This window comes from Phocoena phocoena, chromosome 1 (assembly GCF_963924675.1).
Source record: "Phocoena phocoena chromosome 1, mPhoPho1.1, whole genome shotgun sequence".
Classification (NCBI taxonomy): domain Eukaryota; kingdom Metazoa; phylum Chordata; class Mammalia; order Artiodactyla; family Phocoenidae; genus Phocoena; species Phocoena phocoena.
Genome location: NC_089219.1, coordinates 65,157,974 through 65,175,289, shown reverse-complemented (window position 1 = coordinate 65,175,289; position 17,316 = coordinate 65,157,974).

Genomic DNA, 17,316 nt, shown 5'->3' with positions numbered 1-17,316 from the left:
CATCACAAAGGGGTGACATGGGGATACAAATGAGGGGCACCTAGTGTAGCTTGGGATTTCCAGTTGCACATTTAATATTTCAATGCATTTGTTACTTCCTGCTATCCAAAGTAGCTTTGGCCATAGAAGTACCAAAATAACTTGGATGCTTCTGAAAGGGGAAAAAAAATCAGGGAGCATTGTATAATGTCCTTAGCTCAGCTTTACTGAGACAAGAAATCCTATGTGTTCCAGGGGACCTCCACAATTCACAGTGTAAAAGCTTTTTCTCTGCACAAGACAACTCAAGAACAGCAAGACTGATCAGGTCACTTTGACCTTGGCTCTCAGCCTCCTCAACCATGTCTCACAGACAGGAAAACACCTTAGCTCAATCCTTAATTTTCTTTCCAACACTACCTTGTCTTCCGGTAGAGCAATTTTTTTTTTAATGTCATTTAAAATTGTCATAAGACAATTTAGCTAATCCATAGGGCTTAGGAATAGCTCATATTGTGGGAGCTTCCTCCATCCAAGGAAAGAGCCTGGGAAATGTATCATAGAAAGAAATCTAGATCCACTTTGGCCTGTGTCAATGACCACTAGGTGTTGGTGGGGACAGTCCACATATGTTCTTCAAGAGGGAGTCTAGGGCTTCCCTGGTGGCGCAGTGGTTGAGAGTCCGCCTGCCGATGCAGGGAACACGGGTTTGTGCCCCGGTCCAGGAAGATCCCACATGCCGCGGAGCGGCTGGGCCCGTGAGCCATGGCAACTGAGCCTGCGCGTCCAGAGCCTGTGCTCCGCAACGGGAGAGGAAAAAGAGGGAGTCTAACACTGATCCCAAACTGATTGCATGATACAGGTGCTCATCAATTGTGTTTCAAATGTGGCCACAGATGAGCAGTCTTGGATTTTATCCTTTGCTAGTTTCATGTAAAAATATCCACAAAGACTGCGACACTACTAATAACTAAAGATAAGAGGAAACCCTGTACCAAAATCCGTTGGGAATTTATATTAACTTCAGTGTCAATCATTTGATTTATTGACCCACATTAGCTGCAGAGTAGGTAAGAAAAAGCCTCCGCTCAGTCACTGCCTCTAACGCAGGCCACAAGAGATACACTGCCTAGAGAATCAAACCCCTTATTACACAGAAATTATCTGAGCCAGCTAGGGATGTATGCCCAGCCCTCAGGATCCCTCATCTCCTTTAGAGACTACAGGATTCAATTTTTAGTACAACTGCAGATTCAGGAGGAAGGGGAACTTTGCACTCTCGGATGTACAGTCACCCCAGAGATGGCCTTGTAGATGGATGGAGAGTAGCAGACTCTCAGATTGCAGCAAATGCTGGAGAGTATACAGCACTCATGCAAAGAACATTTGACCGTAGCAAAGCCAGACTAAGAATTGTGGAGCTGTTGACTGAAAAAAGAAGAAAAAGCACAATGTGAGAGTTGCGAGTTAAGTTTTTTATTTGGGACAGAATGAAGACTATAGCCTGGGAGACGAGATAGCTCTGAGAAACTGCTCCAAAGAGGTAGAGGTGGGGAGGTCAGTATATATGTGATTTTGGTGAAGGGGAAGTACATACAATCAAGCACATATTTTTTGCAGAAGATTACTGCTAGTCACGAGGAGCAGATGTCACCATGAAGGATTTTAGTGCTTTTCTAAATACGAGGAGATGCAAGAATTGGGCTCATAAAATCTTCTCCTGAAAATAGTTATCTGAAGACCTGTTCTGCCAGTTTTTCCCAGAGCACAGAGTGCCTCATTCCTGATCTCCGCCCTGAACTCCTTTCAGTGGGTGTTGAAGGTCAGCAGCTGCAGTGGCTCATAATTTGATCCTTGTAGAGGTAGATGGCAAGTGCCAATTTGTAGGTGACAACAGAAGATGCTCATGCCCTAGTTGAGCAGGCACTGGAACTGGCACCAGCACTTAGGAGACCACCTCACTCCAGATGTACATCTGAAAAGAACTGAGCTCCCTCATGAGCAGGGCGTAGAGCCAGGGCACATGAAACCCTCTGGTAGGGTTAAGAGCATGGGTTATGGAGGCAAAAGACCTGGCTTTAAATCCTGGCTCTACTACTGACTAGCTGTGGAGTCCTGGGCAAGTTGCCTAGTGATTTGGAGTCTCAGTTTCCTTACATGTAACATGGTAGTAACATCTACCTCAGAGTTTGTACAAATTAAACAAGCTAATGTCTATGAAGTACTTATTGGCACTCTGTCTTACACAAAGATGTGTCTAAATAATTATTCTTTCATTTTTATTAGCCATAAAGAATAAGTTGAGAAAAAGGGGAGGAATGAAGAGAGAGCATCCTGAAATATGCAAAAAGTAAAAGGAGACCCCCAACACAGATTCTCTATTTACAAATAGGAGGTACAGGTCAGCATTACTGACTACAGAAAACTTCATTGGTCATATGGAAAAATTTTATCCCTCTCCAAAAATGTAAAGAAACGGGATGCGAAAAAAAAAATAAGGTAGAGCAAACAAATACAAATGCAACTTTTGAATTATGTGTGCCCCCTCCAAAAAACCCAGGAAAAAAATAGTAGTTAGGGAAATCTTTACTGAGCTAACCAAAAGAGCTAAGTTTATTCACTGATAGTATATATTATGTCTATGCAAAATTAATGAAAAGTACTAGTAATAAGCATATCCTTTAAATTTCTTAAATTTTACATAATCAGATATTGGAAGGGAGTGTGCAGAAGAATCATTAGTTACAGTTCTGTTATTTAAAACCTGGAGAATGCAAGAGAACAAATAGAAAAACAATGAGTTCAGAGAGGTGGCTAATTGCATAATAAATATACAAAAAATTAATAAAAAACAGTTGATCAGTTAGAAAATGTAATGGGAAAAGATCCCATTCACAATGGCAGTACAACTATTACTAATTCAGAAATGGTAAAATATAAGTGACCAAATTTACAAGAAATGTACAGGATCGTAAAAAAAAAAAAACTATAAAACTCTCCTGGGTGACATAGAAGAACACTCAAAGAAAGAATTCTTGGTCAGATTCATGTGAAGATTTTCCTTCCCCTCATACTCTGGAAAGTCAAAGTAATTCATACTAAAATCTCAATAGGACTTTTTAGAAACCTGAAAAAATGTTTCTAAAGTTTGTGTGTGTGTGTGTGTGTGTGTGTGTGTGTGTGTGTAAAAAGGTCTAATAGCCAGAAACCTTCAGGAAAAAAAAAGAGTTGGAACAAGTCCCAGAAGATATGAAATATTTTTCCCCAAAGTTAGAGTTACTAAAGTAGAGACATAGTAGTCCAAGAATAACCATAGAGCAGTGGAACAAAATAGAATCTAGAAATGCTTCTCACTTTTGTGGGTGATAAAAAAGGCTTTTCAGTGGGGGAAAAGTTACTCAATGAGAGAACTGGCTACCCATTTGGAAAAAACTAACTACAATCTGACTTCACATGCAACATCAAAAGACTTTTAGATGGTTCAAACATTTAAAATGTAATAAATGAAATTACAGAAAACAAAGACATGATAGAATATTTTCACAATCTTGAGAGGTGAAAAGTCCCTCCTACTATTACTCAAAAGCCCAAATTATGAAAGGAAGACCAAACTAGGAAAAGTAGAAAAAGATCTCCAGCAACAGATAAAGATTAGTAGACTTTCAAAAAGAATTTTTCAAATTAATTAGTAAATGATGAACACCCCACAAGAGAAGTGGTCATGAGTAGATAATCTGTACAAGAATAGATACATGTGGCTCCAAACTTATGGAAAGAGTTGTTCAACCTCTTAAGTAGTACAAGAAATGGGCACCAAAGGACTATTGATGGGAGTAGAGAATTGTTTCTGTTCTGGAGAACAGATAGGCAATGTCTTTAAAATGTGGATTCCCTTTAATCCACTAACTCCACTGCAGGAATTTATCCTAAACAGATAGACATGTGTGTAGAGATACATGTCAAGATTGTTTTTGTTGCAGCATTGCTCATCATAGTAAAATGATGGAAACAACCTAAATTTTCGTCAAATGAGTGATTAAAAAGCTAATACATTCATACAGTGTAACATAATGCAGCAATTACAATGATCCTGTAGATCTTTAGTTACTAACATGGGAAGATGTTCAAGACATAGTATTAAGAATATTAAGTTTAAAAAGCAGATACAGAATATACATAATATAATTCTACTTCCATATAGTTGTCTGTGTTTACTTAATGCATTGCAAGACATACCTGGTAGGTATTTATCAAAATGTTTTATCTTAGTGGGGGGGATGTATATAATTTCCCCCAACACTTTTATTTTTCCAACAGTTTCAAATATATATATATATATATATATGTTTTTTGGGTTTTTTTTTTGCCGTACGCGTGCCTCTCACTGCCGTGGCCTCTCCCGTCGTGGAGCACAGGCTCCGGACGCGCAGGCCCAGCGGCCACGGCCCACGGGCCCAGCTGCTCCGCGGCATGTGGGATCCTCCTGGACTGGTGCACGAACCCGTGCCCCCCGCGTCAGCAGGCGGACCCCCAACCACTGTGCCACTGCTCAAATATTTTTTAACAAAAAGTTATTTCTGACAAATCAGTAGCTAAATTCTATTTACGAGAAATGCTTTCTAAAATAAAAGATCTAGAGTTTAATATCAAAAATCAAAATAAGTGACATTACATCTCAGAGTCATACATTTATCTTACCTTGAATCTTCTGTAATTGTACGTCTGCACATTCAGAATTAGTTCTTAGCTGTGTTGATAATTCATGATTTATTCTTATGACATTCTCCATAGAAAATTATAGTGTATTTGTACCAAATTTGCACTAAGTGGATCATAATGATTTATTTATTTTATTCTTGTTTTTTGAAATAATACATTGTCCTCTGAAAATACTCCCTTTTCTTTTAAAAAGATAAAGTATTCTTCAGATGATAAGAGCTATCTGATCTTGGGAAAATTTTGTGTTTACATTCCTAGTAATGAACTCTCAGACTTCACTCATGGTTAAAATAAAACCCAAGATGAACCTGGGTTCATCAATTTGTTTTGGACCTTTATTTTGATTGAAGCATCACATTTGAGATCCAACTGAAAGCATCACTTCTAATCAAAGCAGTTTTAGTAGGTGTGACAAATGCTTTTTTACAAAGTCGTACCCTTGTATTATTTGGTGAACTATTATTTTCTTAGGAATTAACACCGCAATTCTATTTCACAGTTTATACATGTAGTTTGAGTTTTTACATGTCTTGCAGTTTCTTTCATCTTAGAGTAGGTTTTGAGTTTATGAACTGGTTTCACATATTCTTGTTTACAGACCTATCACTAGCTTCTAAGTGCATCTCAGATTATGTTCCTTTTATGTCTATCCAATTACATTTCCACATAAATGAAAACTCTAAAGTGGCTGTAATTTTTTTGCCTCTTTATCATCAGCCTGCTGGTTAACCAAATGAGGAACACTGTTTTCCAGAGTTTTATTCCACCCAGTGGTAGGCAATTTATCTGGAATTTTTTTCTCTCAATGAAGAAAATACTAACCCTATTCACAGAAATTTATGTGCATCCTTTTGTCTTTATCTCCTGTTTCATTGGAAGTGATAACTTCCCTTATTAAGCATAATTTCTCTGTCTTTTCTCTGAATCCCATTGCTCTGGCCTCTTCATGAACTTTGCTCTATCATTTATCCCCTTAATCCTGTACCTTCATTATCTCCTTTAAAATATAAACACCTCAATTTCTTTCCCATCTGGACTTCCACAACATCATTCTCCTGATACCCCTGGACCCTTCTCAGTTTTCTTTGCAAACATCGCTTCTTCTACTCACCTCTTAAATGTGGATGTGCTTTACTTTCTGACTCCTTCCTGTGTGCATTGTCCTTGACTGGCATCCCCCTTGTCTTTATGCATTCCCTTATACTGAACACAGGCATTAGTATCACCTTTGAGCTGATGACTCTCCAACATTTATCTCCAACCTGCTCTAAGGCCTATATATGGACTCCCCACTGGAAACCAGCTGGATTTTCCACAAACCTCTCCAAATCAGTATGTCCAGAATTGAATTCTTCCCAGTCACAAACCTGCTATTCTTCTTGTATTTCCTGTCTCAGTGCATGAAGACAACTTGAACCTGGTGACCAAGGTCCAGCAGTCATTCTCTCTTCTTCCCTCTCCTGTGTTCTGTCCTTCATCCAGGAGGCCACCAAGTTGAATGGATTCTATTCTCTTTGTACCTACGGAACCTGACTCACTGCCAGTGCCTTGGTCTGAACTGTCCGTGCTTCCTGCTTGGAATTCTGTCATCGCGTTCTCACTGGCTGCTCGGCTTTTATTCTTGCCCTACTTTAAATCCATTGACCACACACGGCCAGAGTGTTCTTTGTAAAATGTCTGATTAAAATCTCTTAATGTGTTTTAGGAAGAATGATGAGCTCCATAGCTTTGCACAAAGGGCTCTGCCTCTTTAGCCTCAGCCTTCACTATGTGTGGGTCTTACCAACCTACTGGTCCTTCCTACAATATACCATAGCCTTTTATATCTCTGTTCTGACATGCTTTTCTCCATTTCCCCACCTCCCTAAATCTTATTCATTCATCAAAACTTAACTGACGTGACTGTTCTGATCACCTTCTAGTCACCCAGGTGGTGAAGGAGGGATCTCTTGCCTAAATAGTGTGAGATGGCTCAACACACAACCCAACACTGGTTAGAAGAGACTAGCAAAAGTTATTCGTCACATATCCTCGCAGCCCGGAGAAGAGGGCACTGAATGCCCTGCGGGGCCACATGGGAGGTGCACTTGGGGGCAGAAGAAGTCAGATGGGGTGTGGGAAGCAGGCCTTGTAGGAACAAGAGGATAGGGGACCCCGTGGTTCCCACTGGGGGATGTGACTTGTCTGTTTGAAGGGTTTCACAGGCTGGCATTGAGGGAAAACCCATTAAGTTGAGGACAGGATAGATTGCAGCCGGTCCGACTGATAGAGGAACTAGCTGGGTGGGGAGACTTTTCCGCCAGGTGAGGGCTTATCTGGCAAGAGCAGAGGAACTCAATGGCTAAACTTTTAGAGCCTTGTGAGGCTCAAAGAGGTCAAGGTAGCACATGGAATTTCAGGCCTTCCAACAGGATAAGCTCCTGGAGAAAGTCTTCCCTAACCACCCCTAGTCAGAGTCAGGCACCTTTCCTCTGTGCTCCTAGAGTAAAATTGAACACTTGCCACCCTGCCTAGGGTTTTAAATTCTTTTTGGAAGAAGATGGGTCTACATACACCCCCCCACACACACCGCAAACATAGAAACAAATAATCACACGTACGCTGTTGCAGTTTACTATTTATTTGCCTGCTTCTCTGACCAGAGTGGTGTAACTTTCTTGAGTGCTGGGGCTCTGTCTTTCATTTCCTAAATCCGTCTCTGTGCCTCACACACAGAAGGAACTTAGCAAACATTTCTTGAATAAATCAATAAGTATTCATTGTGTATTAATTTGTGGAACATACCCTAATTGTTGCATTAAAATTTACTCACAGTGCGTTTTAAAAGTAAAAATTCGGGGCTTCCCTGGTGGCGCAGTGGTTGAGAGTCCGCCTGCCGATGCAGGGGACACAGGTTCGTGCCCCAGTCCGGGAAGATTCCACATGCTGCGGAGCGGCTGGACCCGTGAGCCATGGCCGCTGAGCCTGCACATCCGGAGCCTGTGCTCCGCAATGGAATAGGGAATTTGCAACCAGGTGGGTCCAAGCACTGTGCCCATTTTTCCCAAGGGTGGGGGGTGGCCAGAGGCAGACTGGGGGACTGGAGTGCCCAGTAGAAAAGCAGCGGCACTCAAGCTCTTGGAAAGTAGACTCAGTCTAGACAGCCCTGAGTCCCCCAGAAATACTTGGGGAAGATTTTTCAGGGAGCTGGATGCCCTGAGCCAGTGACTGAATTCAAATAACAGAATTTGTGTTATTACTGTGACTGTGACCTCATTTACGTCACTTCTAGTACCCAGGGGGTGAGGACTGGAAAAATTTCATACTCCTTTCTAAAGTGATTAGAGGGGAGAAATCAGCTTCCAGAGCAGAGGTAGTTTAAAATCCTTTTCCCTTATTTTAATTATACCTGCTCTTCACCTTCACTTAGTCCCTTCATTCATTTGATCCCTCATTGCCCCTCAGTCCATTGGTCTTAACCAGCCCTCACATTCCATCAAGCCTAGGTCACTAGAACACCCTCAACTACCTTCAAACACTGTCCTACAAAAGCTCCTCAATGAAACCTAACGCTGGACCAAACCCATAATCAACCTTCAATTTCCAGCATTATTTTCACCACTTGGCTTCATCTACTTAAGTTTAGCCAATCGAATGTAACATGTGCTGCTCAGCCTTCCCCTCTGATTTGCCCTTCAGACTCAGAACTTACTTTACTCCTGTCCATGCCATTTATTCCCCACTTATAATCCTTCTTCCAGATAAAGGTGGAAAGTAATCATTTGATTAATTTTAAGATGATTTGTATGTATTCCTGTGTGCAGTATTTAGAAGATGAGCAAGACATTCTTCCCTCCGGTAAGTAGGTGGAATGTGGGAGCAGCTATTCATCAGATGTCACTCAAACCATTTATGAAAGCAAATTTCTATAAATTTACAAAACAGAATAGGAAAGAAGATGGAATGGCTGAATCTTAGTATGATAAGCAGTTGCTAATCAGGAAGAGTGAATATTTTCATCTTTCCATTTAACTGTCTTGCACTAGAACTTAAGCTTCTTTTTTTTTTTTTTTTTTTTGCGGTACGCAGGCCTCTCACTGTTGTGACCTCTCCCGTTGCGGAGCACAGGCTCCAGACGCGCGGGCTCAGCCGCCATGGCTCACGGGCCCAGCCGCTCCGCGGCATGTGGGATCTTCCCTAATTGGGGCACGAACCTGTGTCCCCTGCATCCACAGGCGGACTCTCAACCACTGTGCCACCAGGGAAGCCCTAGAACTTAAACTTCTTGAGTCGAGGAATAAGACCTCACAGAGTGCTAGCCAAGGACAGGCACTCAAATGTTTGAGGAATCAAGAGTATAAAGGTGGGTTAGGTTTTCCTACCTATAATTTTCTTTCTCAAGTTACACACACACACACAATGTATATCATATATATATATTTAATCTGAAGTTTAAATTGTGTCCCAGAAGAACACACAGAGGTATGTATACATGTTTGTACCTTAACTATAAATTACAAAATTGATATTTGGATCAAGTATGTGCTATCAAAGCTCAGCTCATGCCATCTTGCTTCAAAGAAAACCTCACTTTGGATGATTAAGAGAAAAAAAGATGTGCTTAAAAAAATAAAAGTAAAACCAATCCATCAAAACATTTATTTTCCTATATTATTTCGTTTGGATGAAACAAGCATGTAACCCTCTTAACCTTATTTAATTTTTACCTTGAAAACTTTTAGCAGCCTAATTCTTATACTTATATTCTAAATACTGAAAGTGCATAACATAGGTCAGTATTAATTTTTAGAATGTCAATTCAACTTAGTAGAAAAAAAAGCAATTGATGTGCTTCAGTAATAACTTCCACTTGTTTTTAACTTGTTTTATTAAAACTTGCAATTCTATTTAATTGGCATGTAATTTAATTGCCAAGTAAGTTATTTAATTATATGCTATAAATGGAAAATATTGTTTATAGGCAATCATATCTCTTTTGTTAGAGTCTGGAATACTAGATCTTCCTCAGTCTCATCTTTATATGTAATTCCTTCATGCTGATTATTTGCCTTGCATGATTGGGTTATATCACATATTAAATTGATTTTGCCATTGTTTCTAATGGTGTGTGTGTATGTGTGAGTGTGAGTGTGTGTTTGTGTGTGTGTGTGTGTTTATTGTAATTCAGAGGGCCAAAATTTAGCCTACTTGATTAATGAAAACAGAAGCCCAGAAGACCCATGTTTCTTTCTGTACGGAAAGTAGAGTATCACGATATTTCATGCACACCACTCATGGAGGCATGCCCTACCCTCCAATCTTTGCCTAATTCCAGCATATTACTTTTGGAGGTAGTCAGTGTTCTACCCCAGAAGGCTGTTCTGATCTCACTAACAGGTTAGATGGCTTTTCTCCACATCCCTTTAAGCAGAATAACAGTATTGAGTCAGACAGAACTAGGGTCTAATCTTTATCTTTCATTAGTGGAGTAACCTGGGGCCTTAGTAGGCCTCAGATTTCTTGGTTGTAAGTCAGGGATAATAGTTACTTACCATATTGGGTTGCCATAAAATATATTACATAAATCTTACTGTGCCTTCCCACAATGCTTGGCCCAGAGAAAGCTTGTGAAAATTTTCTTTCTCTTCAATTAAGTGCTCAAAAAATACCTGTTAAATGAGTGAATGAATGGCAATCATCGATTTTTCCCAGTTGTACTGAGGTATAATTGACTACAATTACCTTTGACTTGTCTGACTCCCACTGCTCTGTTTGTTTGTCCAGGGATGGACGATGGTCTTTTGTCTCAAGTAAGGTAGAGACTAGTACTTGCACATAGTAAGTAGTTGGTAAATTGTGAAAACCTCTACCTTTCCCATCTGATGAAAACCTTTTGTAACTATTTCAAATAAACATCATTCACTTAACAAATATTTGTTAAGCACCTGCTCTCAGACAGGCATTGTTCTATAGGCAGGTTATACATCAATGAATATACATGCGTAAATTCATAGCATTTACACTTTAGTGGAGAGAGTCAGTGATAAGCAGATAGACAGGTAAGTACCTGGAATGTTGAGTGATGATAAGAGCTATACAGAAAGATAAAGCAGAGTAAGGGGCAAGAGAGGGTTGGGAGCAATTGCTATTTTATGTAGCTTGGTCAGGGATACCTCCCATGAAGGTGATATTTGAACAAGAGATCTAGAAGAAATGAGGGAGTCAGGCATGCAGATAGATATCTGGATGTAGATATTTCCTGGCAGAGGGAATAGCAAGTAAAAGTCCTGAGGAAGGAACATGTGGTGGGTTTCAGGAAGATCAGGGAGCTGTGACTGAGGAGGAGGGAGAGTAATAGAAGGTGACAGCACAGTAACAGGGAGCCTTATAGATGTGGAAATACTTAGATTTTTAATCTCAGTTAGAAGTGTACCCATTAGGGTTTGGATACAGAAATAAAAACACTTTGTAAAGCAGGGAGTGGTTTATACAGAGAATAAGTGCCTTGAACATCACTGGAAGGGAAAGGCATAAAACTTGCCTTTTTTGGTATTTGCAATACAGGGAAACAGACTAGAAGGAGGCCCCAATAGAAGTTGAGATGTAATCACTGGCAATTCACTTATTATCCACCACTGGCAGCCACAGGAAGAAGTCAAGGAAATACATGATCTGAGTTGTTTCAACAAGACCACTCTGGCTGCTGTGTAGAGCAGGGGTCCCCAACCCCCAGGCCTGTTAGGAACCGGGCCGCACAGCAGGAGGTGAGCAGTGGACCAGCCAGCAAAGATTCATCTGCTGCTCCCCATCGCTCCCCATCACTCGCATTACCGCCTGAGCCACCCCCACCCCAACCCCGTCCGTGGAAGAATTGTCTTCCACGAAACCTGTCCCTGGTGCCAAAAAGGTTGGGGACTGCTGGTGTACAGAATATGCAATGGGAGGCCATTACAATGATCCAATGAGAGATGACGGTGTTTGGTGTAATCTTGTGTTAGAAGAAATGTTATCATCTAAGTCCACTCACTCATTAAACTGATGTCATTCCTTCCTTCCTTCCTTCATTCAACAGTTTATGTATTTTACTACAAAACAGATTGCATCTCTAAATCTTGCGGAAATATACCTGTGTGATCTTACTGAAAACTGACTAAACAATTCTGTAAAACCAAGGGTGAAACATGTATGGCTATATGAATCAAAGCTTAGTTTAAAATCATCTTGCCTATGATGGTAAAATACATCCAAAGACTTCAATAGATTTAAAATAGTTTTCTTTCACTCATTAACATCAAAAGAGAAAGCAGTTTATCCCTTATTTTGAATCCACCTGGCTACATGTAAAGCGTGTCAAAGTTTATGGGAAAACTGGTTAAGGACATTTGGTCCCGCACAGGCCTGATAGAGGGCCAAAACAGCTTGCATATTTGGCAACATTGCTTATTTATCTGACCCTTATGAAGACTCACTGCTTTTTTTTTTAACATCTTTATTGGAGTAAAATTGCTCTACAGTGGTGTGTTAGTTTCTGCTTTATAACAAAGTGAATCAGTCATATATCAGGATACATATATCCCCATATCTCTTCCCTCTTGCGTCTCCCTCCCACCCTCCCTATCCCATCCCTCTAGGTGGTCACAAAGCACGGAGCTGATCTCCCTGTGCTATGTGGCTACTTTCCACTAGCTATCGATTTTACATTTGGTAGTGTATATATGTCCATGCTACTCTCTCACTGTCCCATCTTACCCTTCCCCCTCCCTGTGTCCTCAAGTCCATTCTCTACGTCTGTGTCTTTAACATTGTCCTGCCCCTATGTTCTTCAGAACCATATATATATAGATTTTTGGATTCCATGTATATGTGTTAGCATACGGTATTTGTTTTTCTCTTTCTGACTTACTTCACCCTGTATGACAGACTCTAGGTCCATCCACCTCACTACAAATAGCTCAATTTCATTTCTTTTTATGGCTGAGTAATATTCCGTTGTATACATGTGCCACATCTTCTTTATCCATTCATCTGTCAATGGATACTTAGGTTGCTTCCATGTCCTGGCTATTGTAAATAGAGCTCCAATGAACATTGGGGTACATGACTCTTTTTGAATTATAGTTTTCTCACTGTATATGCCAAGTAGTGGGATTGCTGGGTCATATGGTAGCTCTACTTTTAGTTTTATAAGGAACATCCATACTGTTCTCCATAGTGCCTGTATCAATTTACATTCCCACCAACCGTGCAAGAGGGTTCCCTTTTCTCCACACCCTCTCCAGCATTTACTGTTTGTAGATTTTTTGATGATGGCCATTCTGACTGGTGTGTGGTGATACCTCATTGTAGTTTTGATTTGCATTTCTCTAATGATTAGTGATGTTGAGCATCCTTTCATGTGTTTGTTGGCAGTCTGTATATCTTCTTTGGAGAAATGTTTATTTAGGTCTTCTGCCCATTTTTGGATGGGGTTGTTTGTTTTTTTTGATATTGAGCTGCATGAGCTGCTTGTAAATTTTGGAGATTAATCCTTTGTCAGTTGCTTTGTTTGCAAATATTTTCTCCCATTCTAATGGTAGCCTTTTCGTCTTGTTTATGGTTTCCTTTGCTGTGCAAAAGCTTTTAAGTTTCACTAGGTCCCATTTGTTTATTTTTATTTCCATTTCTCTAGGAGGTGGGTCAAAAAGAATCATGCTGTGATTTATGTCATAGAGAATTCTGTCTATATTTTCCTCTAAGAGTTTTATAGTTTCTGGCCTTACACTTAGGTCTTTAATCCACTTTGAGTTTATTTTTGTGTATGGTGTTAGGGAGTATTCTAATTTCATTCTTTTACATGTAGCTGTTCAGTTTTCCCAGAACCACTTATTGAAGAGGCTGTCTTTTCTCCACTGTATATTCTTGCCTCCTTTATCAAAAATAAGGTGAGCATATGTACATGCTTTTATCTCTGGGCTTTCTATCCTGTTCCACTAATCTATATTTCTGTTTTTGTGCCAGTACCATAGTCTTGATTACTGTAGCTTTGTATTATAATCTGAAAACCAGGAGCCTGATTCCTCCAGCTCTGTTTTTCTTTCTCAAGATTGCTTTGGCTATTCGGGATCTTTTGTGTTTCCATACAAATTATGAAATTTTTTGTTCTAGCTCCATGAATAATGCCATTGGTAGTTTGATAGGGATTGCATTGAATCTGTAGATTGCTTTGGGCAGTAGGGTCATTTTCACAGTGTTGGTACTTCTAATCCAAGAACATGGTATATCTCTCCATCTGTTTGTATCATCCTTAACTATTTTCATCAGTGTCTTATAGTTATCAACATACAGGTTTTTTGTCTCTTTAGATAGGTTTATTCCTGGGTATTTTATACTTTTGGTTGCAGTGGTAAATGGGACTGTTTCCTTAATTTCTCTTTGAGATTTTTCATCTTTAGTATATAGGAATGCAAGAGATTTCTGTGCATTAATTTTGTATTCTGCTACTCTACCAAATTCATTGATTAGCTCTAGTAGTTTTCTGGTAGCATCTTTAAGATTCTCTATGTATTATCATGTCATCTGCAAACAGTGACAGCTTTACTTCTTTTCCAATTTGGATTCCTTTTATTTCTTTTTCTTCTCTGATGGTTGTGGCTAAAACTTCCAAAACTTTGTTGAATAATAGTGGTGAGCGTGGGCAACCTTATCTTGTTCCTGATCTTAGAGGAAATGGTTTCAGGCTTTCACCATTGAGAATGATGTTGGCTGTGGGTTTGTCATATATGACCTTTATTATGTTGAGGTTAAGTTCCTCTACGCCTACTTTCTGGAGGGTTTTTATCATAAATGCGTGTTGAATTTTGTCAAAAGCTTCTGCATCTATTGGATGATCATATGGTTTTTCTCCTTCAATTTTTTAATATGGTGTATCACATTGATTGATTTGCATATATTGAAGAATCTTTGCATTCCTGGGATAAACCCCACTTGATCATGGTGTATGATCCTTTTAATGTGCTGTTGGATTCTGTTTGCTAGTATTTTGTTGAGGAGTTTTGCATCTGTGTTCATCAGTGATATTGGCCTGTAGTTTTCTTTCTTTGTGACATCCTTGTCTGGTTTTGGTATCAGGGTGATGGTGGCCTTGTAGAATGAGTTTGGGAGTATTCCTCCCTCTGCTATATTTTGGAAGAGTTTGATACAGATAGGTGTTAGCTCTTCTCTAAATGTTTGGTAGAATTTGCCTGGGAAGCCATCTGGTCCTGGGTTTTTGTTTGTTGGAAGATTTTTTTATTGTTGTTGTTGGAAGATTTTTAATCACAGTCTCAATTTCAGTGCTTGTGATTGGCCTGTTTATATCTTCTATTTCTTCCTGGTTCAGTCTCAGAAGGTTGTTCTTTTCTAAGAATTTGTCCATTTCTTCCAGGTTGTCCATTTTATTGGCATATAGTTGCTTGTAGTAATCTCTCATGATCCTTTGTATTTCTGCAGTGTCAGTTCTTACTTCTCCTTTTTCATTTCCAATTCTATTGATGTGAGTCTTCTCCCTTTTTTTCTTGATGAGTCTGGCTAGTGGTTTATCAATTTTGTTTATCTTCTCAAAGAACCAGGTTTTAGCTTTATTGATCTTTGCTATCATTTCCTTCATTTCTTTTTCATTCATTTCTAATCTGATCTTTATGATTTCTGTCCTTCTGCTAACTTTGGGGTATTTTTGTTCTTCTTTCTCTACTTGCTTTAAGTGTAAGTTTAGGTTGTTTGTTGGAGATTTTTCTTGTTTCTTGATGTAAGATTGTATTGCTATAAACTTCCCTCTTAGAACTGCTTTTGATGCATCCCATAGGTTTTGGGTTGTAGTATTTTCATTTTCATTTGTTTCTAGATATTTTTTGATTTCTTCTTTGATTTCTTCAGTGATCTCTTGGTTATTTAGTAGTGTATTGTTTAGCCTCCATGTGTTTGTATTTTTTACAGATTTTTTTTTCCTGTAATTGATATCCAGTCTCATATCATTGTGGTCACAAAAGATACTTGATACAATTTCAATTTTCTTAAATTTACCAAGGCTTGATTTGAGACCCAAGATATGATCTCTCCTGGAGAATGTTCCATGAGCACTTGAGAAGAAAGTGTATTCTGTTGTTTTTGGATGAAACGTCCTATAAATGTCAATTAAGGCCATCTTGTTTAATGTAGCATTTAAAGCTTGTGTTTCCTTATTTATTTTCATTTTGGATGATCTGTCCATTGGTGAAAGTGGGGTGTTAAAGTCCCCTACTATGATTGTGTTACTGTCAGTTTCCCCTTTTACAGCTGTTAGCACTTGCCTTATGTATTGAGGTGCTCCTATGTTGGGTGCATAAATATTCACAATTTTTATACCTTTTTCTTGGATTGATCCCTTAATCATTCTGTAGTGTCTTTCTTTGTCTCTTGTAACAGTCTTTATTTTAAAGTCTATTTTGTCTGATATGAGAATTGCTACTCCAGGTTTCTTTTGATTTCCATTTGCATGGAATATCTTTTTCCATCCTCTCACTCACAGCCTGTATGTGTCCTTAGGTCTGAAGAGGGTCTCTTATAGACAGCATATATACAGGTCTTGTTTTTGTATCCATTCAGCCAATCTATGTATTTTGGTTGGAGCATTTAGTCCATTTACATTTAAGGTAGTTATTGATATGTATGTTCTTATTACCATTTTCTTAATTGTTTTGGGTTTGTTATTGTAGGTCTTTTCCTTCTCTTGTGTTTCCTGCCTGGAGAAGTTCCTTTAGCATTTGTTGTAAAGCTGGTTTGATGGTGCTGAACTCTCTCAGCTTTTGCTTGTCTATAAAGGTTATAATTTATCCGTTGAATCTGAATGAGATCCTTGCTGGGTAGAGTAATCTTGGTTGTAGGTTTTTCCCTTTCATCACTTTAAATATGTCCTGCCACTCCCTTCTGGCTTGCAGAGTTTCTGCTGAAAGATCAGCTGTTAACCTTATGGGGATTCTCTTGTATGTTATTTGTTGTTTTTCCCTTGCTGCTTTTAATATTTTTTCTTTGTATTTAATTTTTGATAGTTTGATTAATATGTGTCTTGGCATGTTTTTCCTTGGATTTATCCTGTATGAGACTCTCTGTGCTTCCTGGACTTGATTGACAATTTCCTTTCCCACAGTAGGGAAGTGTTCAACTATAATCTCTTCAAATATTTTCTCAGTCCCTTTCTTTTTCTCTTCTTCTTCTGAGATCCCTATAATTCGAATGTTCATGCATTTAATGTTGTCCCAGAGGTCTCTGAGACTTTCCTCAATTCTTTTCATTCTTTTTTCTTTATTCTGCTCTGCAGTAGTTATTTCCACTATTTTATCTTCCAGGTCACTTATCTGTTCTTCTGCTTCAATTATTCTGCTCTTGACCCCTTCTAGAGAATATTTATTTTCATTTATTGTGTTGCTCATCATTGTTTACTTTCTCTTTAGTTCTTCTAGGTCCTTGTCAAACGTTTCTTGTATTTTCTCTATTCTGTTTCCAAGATTTTGGATCATCTTTACTATCATTATTCTGAATTCTTTTTCAGGTAGACTGCCTAGTTCCTCTTCATCTGCTGTGTGTTTCTCTGTCTTCTCATTTTGATTAACTTACTGTGTTTGGCGTCTCCTTTTCGCAAGCTGCATG